The 10,478-nt window shown below is 44.8% G+C and overlaps 1 protein-coding gene across 1 annotated transcript in view; it reads right to left on the reverse strand.

Annotated features, from left to right (window-relative positions):
- Positions 1–5,876, reverse strand: part of MARCHF3 (membrane associated ring-CH-type finger 3) — a 159,125-nt gene extending 153,249 nt beyond the window's left edge. Inside the window, exon 1 of the mRNA XM_082191641.1 lies at positions 5,772–5,876. The gene's annotated coding sequence lies outside the window, so the exon portion shown is untranslated. The remainder of the gene's footprint in view (positions 1–5,771) is intronic.
- Between the last annotated feature and the right edge of the window lie 4,602 nt (positions 5,877–10,478).

Genomic DNA, 10,478 nt, shown 5'->3' on the forward strand with positions numbered 1-10,478 from the left:
CGCTGATCTCACTGGAAGAGTCTCGGAGCCTTCCCTCCTCAGTACTCTCAGCCTCCCCTTTCTTACTGGTGTCCCCTGGATTTCCTTCCCCAACGGAAGCTCTCTCTCTCTCCTTGCTTGTCCCCTCCCCTGCATCATTGGAGAGCCTTCGCTCTCCTCTTGCCTCTGATGGCAGTTCCCTGACACTCGGTTTCCCCAAAACAGCTATTGGTGGGTTATTACTGTGCTATAAAATCCCAACAGAAAGGAGTTCACACAAAGCTAGACCTCAGTATGTGTATACTGCAAACTTTTACAAACTAGAAGACGTGAATGGATTTTTGGCAACTCATTGAGAGATTGGATGGGGGTGGGCAGATGATGGTCCCATTTGTCTGAGAGAAAAGCATCAATCTACTGTGTAACTTTAAAAGACTGTATTAGGAGATACACAATCTAATAACACCCAGAAGATCAAATACCCTTAACAATAGCTGAAAAGGAAGCAAAAGCAGATGTGTCCCACACTATGGGTGTCCATGGTGCAAGATGGCACCAACATAGGAAAGAGCTGGCATATTATTAAGGAAATCTATCATGCCCTTTGTGCCGGATATGGCAACACAGTTTTCATGACAATACGCTCTTAGGACATATGTGCATACTCTGTTCAGTACCAGAATAAAAATCTGGTATCTTAACACTGAATTAATGAAAATAGCATGGTTAAATCCCCCCTCCCATCTAAGCCAATTTTGACAATTTTATTAATTCCAGAAAAATTGAGAGGGGAGTGGTCCCCACTGATTATAATTTTATTATATTAAAAACGTTATTATTTATATGGCACCCATCTAACCAGTGGCGTAGCGTGGGTTCTCAGCACCCGGGGCAAGGCAAGTAATTTGCGCCCCCTAACCCGTGGATTTTAGCACTCGAGTCTCTTCCGCGCGCCCCCCCAGATGTTGCGCCAGGTGCGGCAGGCCCCCCTGCACCCCCCACGCTACGCCACTGCTCCCACCAAAAGTCTTCAGGACAGCCATCCGAAGGCTGGCGCGGGGAGAAGGTCTCTCCGCCCCACCGCCAGCCTTCGGAGCAGCCTCCTACTGCTGCTGTGCCGCTGCGGCACAATTTCTGTTCTCATCCTGAAGCAAAGTTCTTAACCTGAGATACTATTTCTGTGTTAGTGCTGTCTGTAACCTGAAGCATCTGTAACCTGAAGTGTATGTAACCCGAGGTACCACTGTACATAGTTTGCAAATAAATATACACAACAAAGTGGTTAAAGAAGATGGTTTGCCATTTTCAGAAAATAACTTGTGGGTTATTAGGAAGCAGATGAAGTCCCTTCCTATGGAAGAATCACAGCAAACGGGTGGCCACGTGAACTTCTAAATCTTGACGTTTATGGAAGCTGGTTTTAAAACCAAGGTCTTTAGCATCCTTCTCATTTTCCTCTGCAGGAGACGCTGCTCTCTCATGTGTTTTCAGCCCTTCTCCCCCCCCCCCCACCGCCAACAAGCTTATTTCACATTCCTGCTACACCACAGCAATTGCTTCTTTATTACAGCACAGACATTGATGTCTCGCATGGTTCTAAGATCACAGCAGCAGACAAGCCCAAATACTTCAGTTACCTTTTCCCGAATGAAAAAGGGCATTATCCGAATTGGGGGAAAGAGGGTTCCCGCTCATTCTCTGGTATGAATTCAGATAGTTCAGAAACTCTTTCAGATGGCAACAATGTACAAAGAGGAGTGTCAGGCTGGTGGAAAATGCATCAGTTCGGCTTACCATGACATTTCCTGTCTCGTGTTTGAGATGAGTGATTTCCTTGTTCAGCTCTATAGGATTGTCAGAGCTTTTAAAAATCTCAAATCTGAAACGCTAAATCTTTATTTTATATCTGCCCACCACTGGTTCTGAAAAGCACTGCCTTCTTTGTGTGGTTCTTTTATATTCTTCTGTCTGTTATGATACAAAGCCACACTCTGTGATCCTAAACATATTTGTGCGAGGGGAACCATTTAATAAGAGTGTTCCATCTTTCCAATATTGCTTGCATTCTTCCCTAGCTGCCCTTGCCTTGGTCTCATCATTCTCTCTCGTCAACATTTAAATTGTAAGCTTCTTTTCACCTACGATCCTCTGTGAAATGCCATGTACACCTCTGGTATTAATATAAATGTTAAAATATACTAATGACACTGTAAAGCAGGGGACTGCTGGCCATCTCTGCCAGGTGAGTGGGGCTGCCTGCCTGTCAGTCACCTGACATGACGATGTCAGGTGACCCATTTTTGCCCCTGAGAGGTTCAAAACTTTGCACAGGGTCTCCTGCAACCCTGATTATTAGAGCCCTGTGCAGTGCTTTGAAGCCGTGACAATCAGCTGATCATTGGGGCTTCTGAGAATACTAATTTTCAAAAGGTTACAAGCTTAACACACATACATCTTTAAATTCCTCCATAATTTTCAACTAACATTTGACTTCCCCTCCACTCCTCTGTGGAGTGGAGTGATTTCTAATATTGCTGCATATTATGACTCATTTTGCACCCTATCATCTCCATATTATTATAAAAGACATAGTTCACGGCTGTTCGTTATTCAAATCCTACTTGTGTTTTAGTATGTTTACGATCACTTTTTAAGTATTTTATAAGAGGTTTCCAGTCCTCCTTAACTACACCACTCTCTTCAAGCACTACAAATCTTCAAGACTTACAAAGGACCACAAACAGCCTGCAAACCCCTTTTTTGTCTTAGCCATTACTTGACCCAACCCACACCTGATATAGGGCAAGTGGATGAGGGCTTGACCAAATATGGAGGCCAGTCATGCCTTAATTGGACCTGCTCTAAATCAAGACTGAATACAACGAATCCTTAATATTTTATAGAATTTAACTTGCTCTAATGTTTGCTATAATAATCTTAAGAGGAGCTTCTGATAAAAACTATAATTGACGGACAGGTTCAAGGTAAAAGTAAAGGTAAAGGACCCCTGACCGTTAAGTCCAGTCATGAACGATTCTGGGGTTGCAGCGCTCATCTCGCTTTACTGGCCGAGGGAGCCGGCGTTTGTCCGCAGACAGGTTTTCCGGGTCATGTGGCCAGCACGACTAAGCCACTTCTGGTGAAACCAGAGCAATGCATGAAAACACTGTTTACCTTCCCGCTGGAGCGGTACCTATTTATCTACTTGCACTTTTTGGCGTGCTTTCAAACTGCTAGGTTGGCAGGAGTTGGGACTGAGCAATGGGAGCTCACCCCATCACGGGGATTTGAACCGCTGACCTTCTGATCAGCAAGCCCTAGGCTCAGTGGTTTAGACCACAGTGCCACCCGTGTCCCTATAGATAGCCTTTGAAGCTCTAAACCAGTGTTTCCCAGCCTTGGGTCTCCAGCTATTTTTTGAACTACAACTCTCATCATCCCTAGCTAACAAGACCAGTGGTCAGGGATGATGAGAATTGCAAGACTAGCACTTTGGATTCCACCTAGCAGCAAACTAGCAGACAGCGCAGATCATTTAGGCACTGGTGTAAAACGTTCTCAGTGGTCAGCCCAAATGTGCCAGCTATAGTTGCAAAAAGCTTTTTAAAAGCAGCTCCATGAGTGACGCACAGGGGTGGAACAATCCAACAATCCAGCTTTCTCATTTCTCCAATCTTATATCCAGTTCACCCCATTTCTGCACCAATTTGCAATTTTTATATAGCAATATCTATCCAAAACCTAATAAGCATTTTCATGCAGCTTACTCCTCTTTCATACATTTTTGTACACATTGTTGCCCGATATACACATTTTTGCAAGCCGTTTTCCTGTGATATAATTAATTTTCTACACATTGCTTTCACTAATATACACATTTGTGTACACACTTTCCCCAAACATACATTTTGGTCCCTACTTTGTTGGGCAAACTACATTGCAAAATGCAGAGAAGTGCAAGTTTCAAAGGACTGGTGCATTTTAGTTTATGTGTAGGAAGCTGGAATTAAGAAGTGAGGACATTCATGTGAACCCTAACCAATTTATGCCCTATTCCATAGGATGTCATCGGAGATGGAATAACTGTGACCGGAGTATAGCTCTCCAAGGAGTGGTGCAGCTGGCGTACATGCCAGAACCGATGAAAGGCAATATGAGCTATGAATGCCACCTGTGCACTTATCAGCAATCAGGGATTTAAAATCACACCCAAGCTGCAGACCTGATCCTTTGGAGGGAACGCAATCCCATTCAGAACAGGGTGAATATCCTTTCCCTCAGCTGACAAGTGAATGACCAACAGCATATCGGTCTTGTCTGTATTAATCTGTATACTAACCCACATCCAGCCCATTACTGACTCCATCTAACTGTTATTTATTTACAGTCACACCAGGTTCCAATGAAAAGAAGAAGCAGAGTTGGTTGTCTTCCACTTATTGATAGCACCCAACTTCAGATGACCATTCCCATAACAACAACAACAACAATAACAACAAAAATAATAATATTACATTTATACCCCACTCATCTGGCTGGGTTTCCCCAGCCACTCTGGGCGGCTCCCAACAGAATATTAAAAACATAATCAAACATCAAACATTAAAAACTTCCCTAAACAGGCCTGCCTATCTTCTAAAAGTCAGATAGTTGTTTGTTTCTTTGACATCTGATGGGAGGGCGTTCCACAGGGCAGGCACCACTACCAAGAAGGCCCTCTGCCTGGTTCCCTGTAACCTCACTTTTCACAATGAGGGAACCACCAGAAGGCCCTCAGAGCTGGACCTCAGTGTCCGGGCAGAATGATGGGGGTGGAGACGCTCCTTCAGGTATACTGGGCCAAGGCCGTTTAGGGCTTTAAAGGTCAGCACCAACACTTTGAATTGTGCTTGGAGTAACATGGGGACAGAACAGAACTCTGTGGGATACCATAAAACAAGTACTATGATACCCTATTCCAATCTGGCAACATCACCTTGTGGAACCAACTTGCATATCTTTTGAGAAACAGTGTTTCCAATTTACTTTCAGTCATGAGATCCAATAGAATAATCAGGGATGCACTCCCCATCACACACCTGGCATAGATCAGTCATCGGGGACAATCAAAGGGATTTCCGTTCCATAACCAGGTTGGAAGCCACAATGAAATGGGCCCAGAAAATCAGTATTGCACCTGAAGCTTTTAAGTACACTTGTGCAAGCATCTTGCCCCCAAACGGAGACTACTACTAGACGATAGGCAGAGAAATAATAAGAGTTCAAGAGAAGTTTCTTCAAGAGGAGCATTACAACCACGTCTTGAAGAATTAAGGGAAGAACAATGACCAGGGGTCAGCAAACTACGGCCCGGCTCGTAAATCCGGCCCACGGACCCTGCCACCCACTTGGTCAGTCCCTGTGCTGAGCTCAACTGGCGCGACGAGGCATCCGCAGCTTCTTTTCGGCCATCTGAATGGTCGGTAGAAAGCCTGAGCACAATCCTCATTTTGATGGGTTCCAGAGGGCCTACACGCATGCAAACGGCACATCCATATGCTCTGCACAAGGGGCTGCTAAACACACCTGCGTCACAGTTCCCCATGCTCTCAGCCTGATCACTCCATGTTCCTGCAGCAAAGGGAATGTATAGGCTAGCATGCCACCACCTGCGTCATCCGAGTGGCAAAGGGGCTCGTCTCACCTCCCCAAAGCGCCAACGGAAGGACGGACAAGGACAACCCCCTTCCCCTCAAGCGTTCTCACTGGAGCATCAGAAAACATCTTTCTGCTACTTGCAGCAGAGGCCATACCTTTGACGCCAGTTGTCATTTCGGCAGCGAGCTGCAGATTAACAGTGGTGGTGGTGGTGAAATGCTCCAACTTGGCTCGCTGGGGCCAAAGGCGACTGGCCAAACCTGAAATGTAACGAAGAAACAGAAAGACGTGGTGAAAAAACCGATGCTTCTTAGCTATGCGCAGAAAAGAAAAGTCACTAACTCACAAGTTACTACAGTGGTACCTCGGGTTACAACATATGCTTCAGGTTACATACGCTTCAGGTTACAGACTCCGCTAACCCAGAAATAGTACCTTGGGTTAAGAACTTTGCTTCAGAATGAGAACAGAAATCGTGCTCCAGCAGCGCAGTGGGAGGCCCCCATTAGCTAAAGTGGTGCTTCAGGTTAAGAACAGTTTCAGGTTTAAGAACGGACCTCCAGAACGAATTAAGTACTTAACCTGAGGTACCACTGTACTGCCTTTTCAAAGATGCTTAATCGGCGCTAGAAACCCAAGATATATCAGCTAGGTGCCAAATGGCTCCTAAAACCAAGGTTACAGTCACCAAAACAGAATGTCTGGTTGCCATTTGGGGACAAAGCGGCTTGATAGCCTTATCTTTCTTTCTTTCTTTCAATTTTTATTTATACTTTCTAGGTTTATACATTTCACAGATTTTACAATTATTTTGACATTTCAAAACTTGACTTCTGGGGTTCCTTAAATTTATTTTTAATATCTTCTGCATATCCTAATTAACTTAATTTGCTCATTTGATCATCTTCTCTAAATATATACTCTTATGAAACTGGAGGTTATTACAATAACCCTGCCAATGTACTTATCTGTTTACAGATTGTTTGTAAATATTCAGTAAACCATTTCCATTCTTTTATAAAAAGTTTGGTATCTTGATTTCCTATTTTTCAGGTAATGTTTCTCCTTTCCACATATTCCATCAGTTTTCGTATCCATTCTTCCTTTACTGGGACTTCCACTTCTTTCCATTTTTGGGCAAGTAGCATTCTTGCCGCTGTAGCTGCACACATGAATAAATTTCTATACAGTTTGGGTCACCCCCTTAATATTCTTAAGAGGGTCTCTTCTATGGTCTTCAGAGAGCGGCTGGAAGGGGGGAGGAGGCAGAAAAAGCTCCTCCTTTCCTTCCACTCTGCAGTTTTAATCTGAAATCTCAGGCATAGTACTGCACCCTGAGAAATGGCTCATGTTAATGAAATCCCCTGTCGCAAAAATGGTGCCCAGAACAATGGGAGTTTCGAACGCTGTTGAAGACGTCAGGTGCCATTCTGGCACCCAGGCCTCTTCACTTGGTCGCAAGTGGACAATAGTCAGGTGCAAAATGCGCCTGGCTACGTTTGAACACTGGTCTTAATATTATGTTACCATATACCTCGGTCCAGTATACCTGCAGGAGCATCTCCACCCCAGTTGTTCTACCCGGACACTGAGGTCCAGCGCCAAGGGCCTTCTAGCGGTTCCCTCACTGCGAGAAGCCAAGTTACTGGGAACCAGGCAGAGGGCCTTCTCGGTAGTGGCACCTGCCCTGTGGAATGCCCTCCTACCAGATGTCAAAAAGAACAACTACCAAACTTTTAGAAGACATCTGAAGGCAGCCCTGTTCAGGGAAGCTTTTAATCTTTGATGTATTACTGTATTTTAATATTTGGTTGGAAGCCGCCCAGAGTGGCTGGGGAAGCCCAGCCAGATGGGCAGGGTATAAATAATAAATTATTATTATTAATCTGTTCTCACCTTTTCCTCATAAAATCCAATGAAGACCCTCTCCATTTCAAAATCACTGGGATTTTTATTTTATTTTTTAAAAACACAACAACAACGCTTAAAGCCTCGCCAGAAAATGTAATGAGGAATGTGACCCTGGTAACTGGTATGTTCCTAAAATACACATTTTGCTTTTTACTATCCACTATGGCACTACCAACCACAGCTGTGTTGCTTGCAAGAAAGCAGTCCTGTTTAAACTACAGCCAGGTGCAGAGCTAAATCTTCTACTGAGGTTTATCTGCATTGCAAAATGTGGGTGAACACCATCGCTCCCAAGGCTCAGCTCCACCAAATAGCCTAGCACAGATGGAAGTAGTCTGTAGCATACCTAGTTAATACGGCGTTTTAAAAAGCCTGGTGCCATTTCAGCTCCAAAACAGCTGCTTTTGTGCATCATAAAAGAGCTTTCAAAATACAGTGTGTGCACAAAGGCGGGGGGGGGGGGGAGAGAGAGAGAGAGAGAGAGAGAGAGAGAGGAAGCAGAACATGCCCGGCTGTGGCTTTACCCAAAGAGCATTGCTCAGATTACTTGAGAAATATTCCAGCTATGCGTGCCCATTCCAGAATCTAAAATAAAAAATTGAAAAAATGCAAAAAACTTATGCTATACATTTTGTATGAATTCATGCTGCTTTGCTACCCGGAGAAGTTAGGAAGTGAAAACACATGCCTGCCTTGTTCGATAGACAAGCCAGTTGAACCTGGTATTTTATCAATCAATCAGATTTTTCTTCTCCTTCTTGCCTTCTCCCCTTGTATTATTAATACGGCAAGTCTTGGAATGCTGTGTATATTGACAGCAGTCAGCTGCTGCCAAGAAATCACACGAGTTTCTGTTCTAATGGCTTTGTTTTTCAGCTCGCCTGAGCGTAGGAGAACGTATCGAATGCTGCAAGACGTTTGCAAAAGTCTTCTGAATAAACAAGGTCTCCCCCAATGAACTTGATTTACTGTGAACTGTTCAGTACCTGGGGAAATGCCAAGAGAGGCTTAGAGCTCATGATTGCTTTCCACTGAGTTCCGCACAAACTTAGCTGTGCTAGTGCAGGGGTCAGCAAACTAAGGTTCGTGGGCCGGACCCAGCCTAATTGCCCTCTGGATCCGGCCCGCAAACGGTTCTGCAATCGCCGCTTGGATCGGCGCAATCGCCATTTTTCGCAATTTGTTCTCCTCCCTCCCTCTTCCTGGCTTCTCCCCGCCCTGCGGAGGAAGGGGGCTCGGCTTTGATAGGAAGCCTCACCACCTGCCTCTCCCCATGGCTACGCTGTGGGCTGGAGCTTGGCACGCCTACTGGCCCCATGCCTGGTGTCCGGGAAAACTGGCCCGAAAAGGAGAGGCGCTTTTGTTGGGATACGTCCAGGGAGATGGGATACGTCCAGGGAGAAGAAGAGTTTGGATTTGATATTCCGCTTTATCACTACCCAAAGGAGTCTCAAAGCGGCTAACATTCTCCTTTCCCTTCCTCCCCCACAACAAACACAGGTAAGTGGGGGTGAGAGACTTCAGAGAAGTGTGACTGGCTCAAGGTCACCCAGCAGCTGCATGTGGAGGAGCGGAGACGCGAACCGGGTTCCCCAGATTACGAATCTACCGCTCTTAACCACAACACCACGCTGGCTCCTGACCACAGGAAAAACATGACTGCTTGCCTCCGTGTCCAGGAAAAACAGCAGCAATACAAAAGCTATATACAAACGGAAGTTCCCAGTGAGAGCTGGAAGTAAACAGGCATGTGATACACCAGTCATGCCTGCTCCTTTTAAGGTGGAATGGAACTATATCCTAACAGCGCTGCCACTGCCGCCAGCTCCCAACTGCAGGCAGAGTGGCGGAGGAGGCAGGCAGGGGGAGAGGAGGGGCTGGGGGAGAGAGAGGGAGAGACAGAAGCCCCCTCCACCAAGTGCACACGCGCCTGCGCAAGCAGTCCGGCCCGCCACTAGGTCTTGGGGTCGGTGAACCGGCCCCCTCCCAAAAACGTTTGCTGACCCCTGTGCTAGTGGCTGTTTTAAAAAGTAAGCATTTTAATATGCTGTTATTGGATTAATTTTCCTAATGGGGGCGGTGGGGGCGGTGGGAATTGATGGTAGTCAGCCACGAGGGCTTGGTTGCAACCTTGGTTCTCAAACTTTATCCATTCCAGAAATCCGTTCCAAAATCAAAGCATTCTAAAACCAAAGCACACTTTCCCATAGAAAGTAATGCAAAAAGGATTAATCCGTTCCAGACTTTTAAAAACAATCCCTAAAACAGCAATTTAACATGAATTTTACTATCTCACAAGACCCTTGATCCAAAAAATGAAAGTAATCATCAATGTATTATACTATAAAATAAATAAGACAGTATTGTAGATAGTAAAAATTATCATCCACAAAGCCAGAAGAACCAATTAACCGAAAAAGCCTCAAAAACAAAAATGCAAAATAAATAGCAAAAACAAAAGCGCCAAACTTAATCTGTTCCGGAAGTCTGTTTGACTTCCGAAATGTTCAAAAACCAAGGTGCAGCTTCTGATTGGTGCAGGTGCCCCAGAAACAATAGCCGACAGCCGCACCAGACATTTGGCTTCCGCAAAATGTTCAAAAACTGGAACACTTACTTCTGGGTTTTTGGCGTTTGGGAACCAAGGCGTTTGAGAACCAAGGTACCATTGTATATGATTTTCTCTAACAGTAGAACAAAGTTTATCAGTTTATAGGTCTAATTATTTGCCTATTCATTTTCCTTGTTCAGATTTAAGATATTGCTGTCCAACAAACAAATGCTTAGGAAAGAGCACATGTATCACAGGACAACTGTTCTTGCTCTGTTGTAATTTTAAAGTATGGATTTAGTTGGTCTCATCGTTTATAACAGATCATTAATATATCACTAGGGCCGCTTTGCCTTTCAGCAAGAACACAATCCATTTCTGGCAACGAGATTAGGGAAAG

This window comes from Podarcis vaucheri (genome assembly GCF_965113315.1).
Source record: "Podarcis vaucheri genome assembly, chromosome: 11".
In the NCBI taxonomy this organism is placed as follows: Eukaryota; Metazoa; Chordata; class Lepidosauria; order Squamata; family Lacertidae; genus Podarcis; species Podarcis vaucheri.